This window comes from Notamacropus eugenii, chromosome 4 (genome assembly GCF_028372415.1).
Source record: "Notamacropus eugenii isolate mMacEug1 chromosome 4, mMacEug1.pri_v2, whole genome shotgun sequence".
NCBI classification, from domain to species: domain Eukaryota; kingdom Metazoa; phylum Chordata; class Mammalia; order Diprotodontia; family Macropodidae; genus Notamacropus; species Notamacropus eugenii.
In genome coordinates this window covers 44823135-44835693 of record NC_092875.1, presented here as the reverse complement: position 1 = coordinate 44835693, position 12559 = coordinate 44823135, and the positions used below count along the sequence as shown (strand labels likewise).

Sequence of the window (12559 nt, the reverse complement as noted above, 5' to 3'; positions counted from 1 at the left end):
CCTCTTTCACCGTAAATGGTATAGCTAATAATACCAACTGGATGTGGTATGGTTACTTTATCTAGGAAACTGATACCTGTCCAGACCCCCTCCCCCCAAAAGAATCAGCCTGTTATTTGAAGAGCCAGACCCTGGGATAGCGCTCTCTCTCTCTCTCTCTCTCTCTCTCTCTCTCTCTCTCTCTCTCTCTCTCTCTCTCTCTTAGCTTATAGTATTTCTATAAAGAAGTGAATCTAAAGTTAGTCTCTCTGTCCTTTTGTGAATGAAGGACAAGCTTGCTTTGAAATCTGGCAGACTGAATATATGTTGTCTCTTCAGGTGCTTACTGCCTACTCTATTAGAGGAAACTGAACCTGCTCCATGGGAAGGGTGAGTACAGCCAACAGAGTTCAGTTCCTGGCAGTCAGAATTGTTTCATAGACAGTGAGGACTTAAGACTCTCCCCTGGAAACTTCCTGCTGGTTTTGACAAATCATCCTAAATCCCTATTGTTTGTTTTTCCAATAATGGCATTTCACTCTCTTTTAATTGTCTTCATTTCTTCTATTATTTGAGGAACACTAACTCAGGGTGATGGTGTGATAATGACGATCAAAACAGACTTTTTCCCTCTTGGCGTGTAGTCACACTTTCCATTCTGTTAATCACAGTCAGAATAATGCATCTGCTTGGAGGCCGGCTTCTATCAGATCCTGGAAAAGCAGACAGAAAAGAAATTGGGGAATAAAATAGCTTATTGTGCATATGTCTGATGCTTTGATTTAAAGGAAAATAACCATCTTGCCCATCTGATCCATTTAATAAAAGCAAACAGTAGATCCTGTGATGACAGGTGGCACTTTACATCAGTGTATTTTTCGGGGAGTGGTGGCAGCCAAGGAGTGGTAAGTGGGATAGCAGAAAAGAGCACGTCTAAAGTCAATTGGCAAGCCAGACGGAGGAGGGACCCGAGGAAGGATGCAAGCATCTTTGTGGCATTACATAGAGGGCTAGATTTGGAATCACAGAGACTGGGGTTTAGAGCTTGTTTGAGACATTTAGTATGTGCTTAAAGCTGGACAAGTTCCTAGGAAGGAAGGAAGAAAAGAAGGGAGAAAAAGCATTTATATGGCATCTACTGTGTGCCAAGCATATATTAATGCTTTACAAATACTGCCTCATTTACTCCTCTGGCTACTATTGCCCCATTTTTACAATTGAGGAAACTGAGGCAGAGAGAAGTGAAATGACTTGCTCAGGGTCACATGGCTAATAAGTATCTAAGGTCACATTTGAATTTGGGTCTTCTTGCCTCCAAGTCTAGTGTTGTATTGACTATGCTGCCTAGCTGTGATCATGAGATCATAGTTCTAGGACTGAAAGGGACCCTTGACTGTCATCTCCTCATTTTACATGAGGAAAATAAATTACTTAATTTCTATGAACCTCTGTTTCCTTATCTATAAAATGGTACTATAAAATGTTGGAGGACTGGGTCAAATTCTGCCTGTGTCACTTTAGACAAGACATGTCTTTGGGTCTCAGTATTTTCATCTGTAACCTGAAGGGGCTGGACTAGGCCTTTAAGGTTCCTTCCATCCCTGAATCTGAGAACCTATGGTTGAGAGAAATAATTTATTTAAAGTGCTTTGCAAACCCGAAACTGCTATATAAATATGAATTATTCTTATTATCTTACTTTAAAAGAAATCCTCTTTACCCCGAAGGAATTAAATTGTCTTTCATTTTCCTGATGGATGTCTAGGCCTCAGTTTCTGAGAGGGAAGGGGAGATATTAGGCTAGTTAGTCTCAAAGATTCTTTTAATTTTTAAATTAAGGTTCATCAAGAGGCAATGGGACATGGTGAGTGGCTTCCTTGAGGCAGGAACATGGGCTCAAAGTATGTCGCTGACCTTGGTAGCTGCATGCACAAGGATAAGTTAGTCAGTCAACCGACATTTATTCTTTGCCTACTGCGTACTGGGCACTGGGTAAAATGCTAGGGATTTGGAGAAAGGCAAATCTGTCTCTGGGAGCTCACAGTCCACATACAAACATCTTTGTACAAATAAGATATAGACAAGGATAAATAGAAGCTAATCAGTAGTGCCTTCCTAGGTACTAGTCTTTTACATTCTTCACATCTCAGTTTCCTCATCTGTAAAGGTAGGGATAAGATCAAGGTGCTTATCTTATACAAGGTACCTTGTTCAGGTCTTCGACTCCTCTGAACCTTAGTTTGGTCATCTGTAAAATGGGGTTGAGAATAATTGTAGTATTGACCTCACTGGCATTTTACGAGACTTTAATGAGACACTGATTTTAAACTGATAATGATTCTGACTATAAAGCACTACATAGATGCCATTTATTATTGGAAGATGATTTCCTTGATATAGAGAATACCCAGTAAGTCCCTCTACTAAGACAAATACTCACTAATTCTGTCATTTATAATCCTAGAGCATTGTCTGAGGTAACGAGTGATTAAATGACTTGCTTAGGGTCATGTAGTCATTTTATGTCAGAGGAAAGACTGACTCAAGTCTTCTCTATTCTAAGGTTTCCAAGGGCATATAAACTGTGAGTCCACACCATGAAGGGTCTTTTGGCATTTGGGAGTACCACTGACCTCTTTTTTAATAAAATCATTAATAAATCGATAAATTATTTGTGAATATATAAAAATATAAATATAATTAAATTGTACACTTACAAAATAATAAATTAATAAAATGACTAATTACCCAGAAATTACATGTCTCAAACTTTCTAAATATCACTCTCTAACCCCACTCCCCCTGAAATGCTCTGCCTCCTCATCACTGTCTCCTGGCTTTCTTCAAGTCCCAACTAAGATCTCATCTCCTGCAGAAAGCCTTCGGATTCTAGCATCCTTCCTCTGTTAATTCTTTCCTATATTTTCTGCAAATAGCTTGATTGTACATATTTGTTTGTTTGTCTCTCTCATTAGATTTTGAGCTTCTTGAGGGTAGGGACTGTCTTTTGCCATTCTTTGCATCCCTTTTGCTTAGCATAGTTCTTGGCATGCAATGTGTTTAATAAATGTTTATTGACAATCTTTCCAGTTATTATTAGTCTGAAATTATTTGAATCTGTGATTCTTACTAACACACCACACATATACCATATATATATACCCAAGTCCCTCATTTGACAGACAAGGAATCCAAGTTCTAGAAAAGTCACTGAGGTAGTCAATAGAAGAACTGGGACTCAAATCCAGGTCCTGTGATTCCAGGTTCAGTATTCCTTCCTCTGCATGGTGTCCCTTCTAGAATTCAAATAAAATGTTTGACCTGAAGTGATTCTCGATAGGTGGAAAATGGTATAGAGAGGCCAAGTCTTTTTTTTAAATTAATTTGTTATAATCACTTCCATAAGTCTTAGATTTTCTCCCCCTCCCTCCCCAAGATGCCATGCAATCTTATATGTGTTCTACACATACATTCTTATTAGCCACATTTTTGCATTAATTATGTTGCATAGAAGAATTAAAATAAATGGGAGAAACCATGAGAAAAAAGCAAAACAAAACAAAACACAAGAGAAAAATATTCTCTTCATTCTGCGTTCCAGTTCCATAGTTCTTACTCTGGATGTGGATGACATTTTGCCTCAAGAGTCTTTTGGGAATGTTTTAGGTTCTGCATTGGTGTGAAGAGTTAAGTCTACCAGAAACAATCCTGACACACTGTAGCTGTTACTGTATACAATGTTCTCCTGGTTCTGCTCATTTCACTGGTGAAATGAGTAGAACCAGGAGGACATTATATGAACTGAGGTCAAGTCTTAACAACCAGCATTCTACACACAGAAAACTGGATTGTTTCCTTGAAGAGATGGCTTCCATCAGTAAGAAGTCAGTTTCTTACTTTGTTGTGTCATGGATCCTTTTGGCAGTCTGGTGAAACCTATGGACCCTTTTTCAGCATGTTTGTTGCCAACATTCCTAATTGAAGGAAATGCTAAATTTCACTTAGATATTAGTGAAAATAAGCTTTTCCCCATCTAAGTTCACAGCCTCTCTAAGATCTATCTACTGACCCATGGGGACTTCATGGACTGTGAGTTGAGTCTCTGTCCTAAAAAAAAACAGGAAAAAAAAGAAATTTATGTGATAGCTTTATTATAGATTTAAATGCAATAGTTTCATTTTTCATGTTTTTTTTACCATGTTGTGTTATAGAAATGCTTGTCTTATCCCATAAATAAAAAATAAAATAAATAAAAATAGAAAAAAATAATTCCTGGTCTAAGTAATACATTTAGCAATCAGTACCTTGTGAGAAACATCCTTGATTCTTTTAGCCATTAGCCTTTTGGGAAGTTTTCCTGCCAGCAAAGGAAAATCTTCTGAGGATGATAATATTGCTGGCAGCTGAAAGCAATAGGATAAAAGTTCTATGATAGATGACCATGTGTTTTCTGAAGAAGAGGAAAGGTCTTCCATAAGCTGTTTCTTGATCATAAGACCAAAATTGCCTTCCACTCTCCTGCTTCGTGTTATAAGAACCAGATTAGGTAGAGTGTGCCTCTGAGCTCATAACTCCTTCTGTAGGAGATTGTTCCCCATCAGGAAAAAGATACTGAACACTCACACATTATTCTGCTTGTATCTCTATTGTACTACCAAGAGCAGAAATGAGCTCAGTCTTACTGGGGAAAAGATGTCATTGGCCCTGAAAAGTTGCTGAGTGACAATTTTTTTTAAGAACAAAAACAGATTAATTGGATCTGTTGGTTTTCTGCCATTTTTAGAAATAACTAGAACTGAACCTTCACTTCTAATAATTGATGAACCCTTAGTAAGCACCTGCCAGGCATCTAAGTGGTATAGTGGTTAGAGCACGAGGCTTGGAGTCATAAAGAGTCATCTGAATGAGTTCAAATATGGCCTCAGATCCTTACTAAATGTATAACCTTGAGCAAGTCACTTAACCCTCTTTACCTCAATTCCCTCATATGTAAAATGAGCTGGAGAAGAAAATGGCAAACCACTCCTGTATCTTGGCCAAGAAAATCCCAAATGGGGTCATGAAGAGTGAGACACAGTTGAAATGACTGAACTGCACAAAACATGTGCCAGGTATTTTGCTAAAAAAAAATAATTGACTCCTTAGTACTATATAACAAAGCAAAATAATTATGGATAAACAAACATGTCTGACAACATAGGTAGTATTCTGTCCCTGCCATTCCCCTGCATCATTAAGAGGAGAAAGGAATGTTTTACTGCACCTGGCCCCAGCCTATCTTTTCAGTCTCTATCTATCATTGTCCTCCTTGGGCTCTATAATCTATCCAGACTGGCCATGTCTCTACCACAATCATTTTTCTCAGTATTACCTGTCTAACAGATGGTTATAGGATCATGGGTTTGAAATTGAACCAATAGCATTCCATCTACCATCTCTGTCCTTGGTACTGGCCTGTAAGGTGCTCCTTCCTCACCTTTGTCTCATAGAATCCACTCTGATATTTATTTAAATCTTTCCTGATCCCTTCTGACTGCTGAACTTCCCTGAACTGGACCTGAAGTCAGGAAGACTTATTTTCATGTGTTCAAATCTGGCCTCAGACACTTACTAGCTGTGTAACCCTGGGTAAATCACTTGACCCCTGTTTGCCTCAGTTTCCTCATCCATAAAATGAGCTACAGAAGGAAATGGCAAATCACTGTAATGTCTTTGCCAAGAAAACCCCAAAAAGGGTCACCAGGAGGAGTCAGACATAGCAAAACCAATTTATTTTGTCTATATTATGTATGTATCCATTATCTCCCCAAAATCTCTTTGAAAAAGGAGACTATTTCTTTCTTTCTATCTGTGTCCTGAGTTTCTACAACTGATTCTGGATTATAGGTGACATTTTCTTGTTGATTGATGTTTTACTATCTGTTTTGGGCATCTTGAATCACAAGGTGCTTTGACGTTTATCCTCTGTTTAAAAACTTCAATTGTTAGTTCAATGAAACAATCATTAAGTACTTATTAGGTGCAAGACACTGTAAATTGGGTGCTGTAAATGTAGGGGGCTTACATGCTACTGGATTTCAGAGTGCTATCTTTGAATAGGGCATTGGACTTGGAACCAGAAAGACTTGGGCAGTTAGGTGGCACAGTGGATAGAATGCCTGACCTCAAGAAGTCCTGAGTTTATATCCAGTCAGCTATGTGATCCTGGGAAAGTCATTTTCCCCATTTGCTTCAGTTTCCTCATCTGTAAAATGAACTGGAGAAGGAAATGACAAACCTTACAGATGACTCTGTATCTTTTCCTAGAAAGAAGAGTTGGACATAACTGAAATGACTGAACAACACAAAAAGACTTCAATTGTTCGTTCAATAAAATGATAATTAAGCTCCTATTGGGTGCAAGGCACTATGCTAGGCACTATAAATACAAAGTCCCTGCTCTCAAGTGGCTTACTTTATACTGGGAATTCAAAGTGCTGTCTTAAGATGGGGTACCGGACTTGAAGCCGGGGAGACCTGAGTCTGAATTCTCCAACCTCAGTCACTTAGTTACTAACCATCTGACCATGGACAGGTCACCTTGCCTTCCAAGCCTTAGTTTTCTTGTCAATTAAATGGAGATAACAGTAGTATCTCCTTCACAGGGCTTTTGTGAAAAGCATATGAGACAATCTATGTGAAGTGCTTCAAGGTTTTCCTATAAATGTCAATCTATTATAATTGCTTGTCTCAAAAAGGCTCAGAATGTTCTCCTTGGTGCTCTATTCTGTTAAAGGGGTGGCAGGTCCACATGGATCTTGAGAGGCTGGCATGTCAGCCTCATGCTTTGGAACAAAAGAAAGCTGGATTGTGAAGGGAATATAGTTGAGGCAAATCATGGAATTTCTGAGTTAGAAGGCATCTCAGAGGTTATTGAGTTCAGCACATGGATTAACAAGACTCCCCTTTCCAGTGCAGCAGACACATGGATCATCTACCTTTTGCTCACAGATCTTCAGAAAACATGGACTCATCATATCACAGTTAGTATTATAGCATCACATGAATAAGGATTCATATCCACATATGCCTGGCATGTACTAAGTTCTTAATATATGCTTGTTGGCTGATTGGATGACTTCACTTACCCATGGTCATTTATAGGAAGGGGCTAGCTCTGAGCCCAACATAAGATACCATAGCTACCATGGGCAGTTAGGTGGCAGAGTGGATAGAGCACTAGACTTGGAATCAGAAAAACTCATCTTCATGAGTTCAAATCTGGATTTAGACACTTACTAGCCCAGGGTAAATCACTTAACCCCACTTGCCTTAGTTTCCTCATCTGTAAAGTGAGATGGAGAAGAAAGTGGGAAATCACTCCATTAGCTTTGTCAAGAAAATCCCAAATGGGGTCAGGAAGAGTTAAATACAACTAAATAAAAACAATGGCTACCATAATTGTAGCCACTACTTAAGTAAAGCATTCTTATGGGGTATGGTGACCCATAGAAGGGTAGTGATTACCTCAAGGTACATTTTGGGGAATAATTAACTCCCATTCATACGATGCTTTGTGATTTTACAAGACACTGTCATCTATTAACTTGCTTGGTCCTCACAAAAACTCTATGAGTAAAAGAATATTATTGTCCTATTTCACAACTAAGGAAACTGAGACTCAGAGATGTCAAATTGCTTGTTGAGGGTTTCACAGCTAATAAGCATCAGAGGCAGGATTCACATCCAAAGTGTCTGGATTCCCAAGTATTCCATTACATCGTGCTGCTTCTCTATGTTAGCATGGCTCAGAAGTAGAGGCCTCCTTCACAACATGTTGCTCCAGGCCCTAGAATTTTGACTTAGGCCATGTTTCTGGTTTATTCATATGATACTAACTATTAATAAATAGGACAATTAATGTTTGATAGTCTAAAACCCTCTTGCCATAAACCTCCACTTGAGGATGTGAATCAGCTCAAGAGACTCAACAATCTTCCAAACATCAAGGATAATTGCTCTTAACTCAGAATAACCAAACGATAGATTTGCATTCCTCCTTCTAAAAAAAATCCTCTTAAATTTTTTACTGTGTTTAATTTGGTGCATAAAATTAGACTGAAAGAAACAGGTCATTGTAACCATATTCACTTTTGCCTGTTGTTTGCAAACATCTCTATCTATATATATAGATACATCCATACATATATATGTGTGTGTGTGTATGTGTGTATTTATATATATATATATATATACATATATATATATATATATATATATATATATATATATATATATATATATATATGGAGAGAGAGAGAGAGAGAGAGAGAGAGAGAGAGAGAGAGAGAGAGAGAGAGGGAGGGAGGGAGAGAGAGAGAAAGAGAGAGGTGTATAGATAAATTTAGATACGTAAATATATAATATACACATTCACATCTGGGAGAGGCCTTTAACACAAAATGTCACAGCTAAGAGTGGCCTTAGAAAATAGGATTCCAGAGCTCCAAGGGAACTAGGAACACAAAATATCAGCACTGGGAGAAAACTTAGCATAGAATATCAGAGCTAAGAGAAACCTTAGAATGCAGGCTATCCATGTAATTTGAATCTCACCCAAGCCTGAGACATTTTGCTTACTGATGTGTATGCAGAGAGACACTATGATGCCTGGGGAGAATGCTGATGATATACTTAGTGCCTGTATGAGGAACAGAATTGGTGTGAGACACATTCTCTTTGAGAGACACACACGATTCCACACATTCTTCAGGACCAAGTCCAAGGAGAAGAGAAAGACTTTGGAAACTGCAGACAAGTAGGGAAAGCTGACTCCTCGACAGGATCCTGATTTTCAGCTTGCCTCCCTAAAAATGTCAGAGATATAATTTCCCCTTGGATGAGATCAGGAGACTGTCTTTCTTGGTCTGAGCTGATAGCTTATTTCCTTCCCATCAGAAGAGCTCACTCACTCTTGTGTATTTTTTTTTGGCATATTTCAGTATGTATGACTTCAATTTGTTTGATGTTTTAATTAGGTAAATGAGCCTACTCAATATTCACTCTTTGTTATGGTCTTTGGTATAACTAGTCTTTGATAAGACGGGGCCAAGTCAGTGGGTATATGCTTGGGAATTCCCTCTCCTCTTAAAGCTAAGGGCTAAAACAAAGCATTTATTTTGAACCTATTGTATCCTCAAATTCAGCAAATAATATTTGGAGACGAAAGATAGAGGTTGTTCTAGTCTGGTACCTTCCTCAGTGATTCAGAAAACAAATGGAAGCCTTGGCCTTTCTATTCCCCCCTAGAGAGGGGTGGGCTAGAGATATCTTTCAATGTCTCTCTAAATTTGCATGTAGACAGCCCAACTGGACAACTATATGCCCCGATGGGAGAATGTATATATTACATCTGATAGGAAGGGAATAGTAATTTATTAAGCACCTACTATGTGCTGGGCACTATACTAAGTATTTTATACAACATTAAAGACTTCTCTAAATGTTAGCTAAAGCGCCTCCAAGCTCTGATATTCTGTGTTCTAAGGTCCCTTCTAGCTATGACATTCTCTATTCTAAGATACCTCCTACTTGTGATATTCCATAATTCTAGTGACTGTTCATTTCCCCTGGCTCCTTGCTGAGCTAAACAGTGACAGGAGTGTCTGAAAAGTGAATGGTTGCCGGCGACCCTCCCTCCATTGTCAGCATACTGTGGACGCTCTTTCTCTTGTTTGCTTTTGACACCCAAAGCAAACTTTCTTCCTACAGCTTGATGACAGTTTGTGTATTTCTGGGATGGTCTCTTGTGCCTTGTTGGGCTATGGGGATGTTAACTCTTCCTATCTTCCCAAAGTTGACTGTGGTGGGTCCTTCATTCATCCCTGTCTTGGAATTGAAAACCAAAGAACTTCTTGACTTTTTAGTGTAGAACTGGTGTGACTGGTCCCTTGTGTAATGGGATGGTGGGATGCAGTGGGAAGCTGGGAAGGGAAGAAATGAAGAAAAGCAAACTACATCTCTCAAAGCCCGTCTGGGGTTTTATTGTCGAGTTTGTATTGGCCATGGTCATTGACTCAGGAAACATTTCCTTGAGCTTACATCATCTTGGCAGATTTTCTTGGCGCCCACACTATGGCTTTTCCATAGTGAATGTGTGACACGCTGACACAAAGCAAGGCTCAGAGCCATCCCTTACAAAGCTACATATATTTTGAAGACAGGGAATGCTGGATAAATTGGGCAGGAATATGGCTGGTCCAATGTAAAATGAAGGGAAACCTACAAAACCCAAGAAAGATGATATAGTGCTCTAAGCTCAGGGCCTGAAAGACTCATAGTCCTCCAATGATAACAGGCAGGTTGAGTTTTTCTGGACTCTGCTTAGAGGCAAAACTGGGGAAATGCTGCAGGTCTAGTAATATTTCAGGACATTAATTTGGGAGGAGGTAGTTGGGGAGTAAATCCATAAGATTAGTGATTGATTCTTAAAATAAATCTATCCAACAATTTCCAGGGCTTATATATGTATATATGTATATCCATATATACATATATATTTGATTGCATTCAATCCAAGCACTTTTTACTGAGTGCTTAACTATGAGTTAGAAACTATGCTAGGTAGTTGGAATTTGGAAGGAAAAGACTAAGATTTTAATCCTGTCTCTGACACTTACTAGCTGTGTGATCCTTAACCTTTCTGAGACTCAGTTTCCTCAGCTATAAAATTTAGAAAGAGCAAACAAGCAAAACAAGTTTGTACACTTTAGGTTAAAAACCTTGATCAGTCAATCCAGAAACAATAAAAATTTATTAAGCACCTACTATGTGCCAAGCATTGTTCAAAGGTTCTATTGTTCAGTTGTGTGCGATTCTTTGTGATCCCATTTGGGGTTTTCTTGGTAGAGATACTAGAGAGGTTTGCCATGTCCTTCTTCAGCTCGTTTTACAGATGAGGAAACTGAGACAAACAGGGTTAAGTGAGTCGCCCAGGGTCACACAGCTAGTAAATGTTTGAACTTAGGTCTTCCTTATTCCAGGTCTGGCTATCTCTCTCCTGAGCCTGCTGAGCCACCTCATCTGTAAACTAGAGGGTATTAATAGGGCCTATCCCATAGCATTGTTGTGAGGATCAAAGGATATTTGGTCAAATAAAATGCTTTGGAAATTAGAACGCTATATGAAGTATCATCAACCAGTCACCTTCTATATACCAGGTACTGAGCTAGGCACTAGAAATACAAAGACAAAAGCGAGGCAATTCCTGCTCTCAAAAACCTTACCGTCTCCTGGAAGGACCCAACAGGTAAATAGATAAATGTATATAAAATAAATGGAAAATCAATACAAAGAAATTTTGTTGTTGTTGAGATAGGGGAAGTACTGACAGTTGGAGAATCGGGAAAGGCTTCATATAGTAGAATGTCGACATCGGTCCAGCCGTCTGGCCGCTTGCTACGGGACCTCCTAGCGCCTACTCACTTTCTCCCCTTATGTTTGTCTTATGAGAATCTTCTTTATCATTCAAGGCTGCCTTACCTGGAGCTGTTAGATTTTACTTTCCAGAGAAAAGACTAGGAGTTGTTGAATAGGCAGAAGAAGATCAAAGGTCCTAGTTCTGAATCTAGAAAACACTTTGGAGGTTACCCATTTTATAGATGAGGAAATTGATATCCAGGGAAGTCAAGTACTTATCCAAGGTCACACAGGCTGTAAGTGGCAGAACCGGAACGACAGCTTAGACCCCATTCTCTTTCCTCTCTCCCGTTTTCTCTCTGACACTGTTGATGCACAGATCTTAAGGAGGACACCCCTTGCACAAAGCAAAGTATTCTCTTTGTTTTCCATTGGCATGACCTGATTTCATCTTGGACCCAGACGTGGGCATGTGTGGAATCTTACTCCATATTCAGCAAGAGCTAAGACTGTCTGATCTGTCTTAGATCTGCCTGGGCTTTCACAGTTCCTGCTGGTATTCTTTTCATAGGACAACCGCTCCTTTTTTTAGCTCTGGCCCAACCCCAAGGGTCCCAGGAGGCAGCTGTTTCCCCATAGCTCGTACTTTTTTCCCCAAGCTAAAAATGTCAGTGGCTTTTGTACAGCGCCCCCGATATTTGTCTGTCAACCAGTCTGTTTCCACTTCCAAGTCTAAACTACTGGCAATTTTCGATGCTACCTCTCTCTTCCTTTAGCGAGCTGATGGATAGCCCTTCCTTCTTATCTATGTCACCCTCTGATTTCCTTACCTGCTCTCATTGCAGCAGATGCCGTTGCTGTGGGAGGGTGGTCCTTCTACATAAAGATATAAAGCATGTCCTATAGCATCTCTTCTGTGTCCTGCCTGCTGGGACTGTTTATTTTTTTTTAACCAGCCTCATCCCCACAGCTCCTTAAAACCCACAAACACTTAGCCTGGGCTGTGTCAGCTTGTAATAGTGTTTTTATTTTGTCACAATAGAATAGTTAACTCTAGCTTGGGGGCCCGAATAGCTTGCTAAATGCCTCTGAATGGCTGAGACCCATTCCCTGATTACACTTGCACTCTCTCTTGATGGAATTCAAATAAACAATTCTGCTGTGTGAAAGGAGCTCGATTAGA

At 39.4% G+C, this 12559-nt stretch overlaps 1 long non-coding RNA gene across 1 annotated transcript; it reads right to left on the bottom strand.

Moving 5' to 3' along the window:
• Nucleotides 1–248: 248 nt before the first annotated feature.
• On the bottom strand, nt 249–12334 carry LOC140498088 (uncharacterized). Its single transcript, XR_011965001.1, has 3 exons — nt 12207–12334; nt 4284–4382; nt 249–692 (listed from the first exon to the last, which is right to left on the bottom strand). It is a non-coding gene; the product is annotated as an uncharacterized lncRNA (long non-coding RNA).
• Nucleotides 12335–12559: the final 225 nt, after the last annotated feature.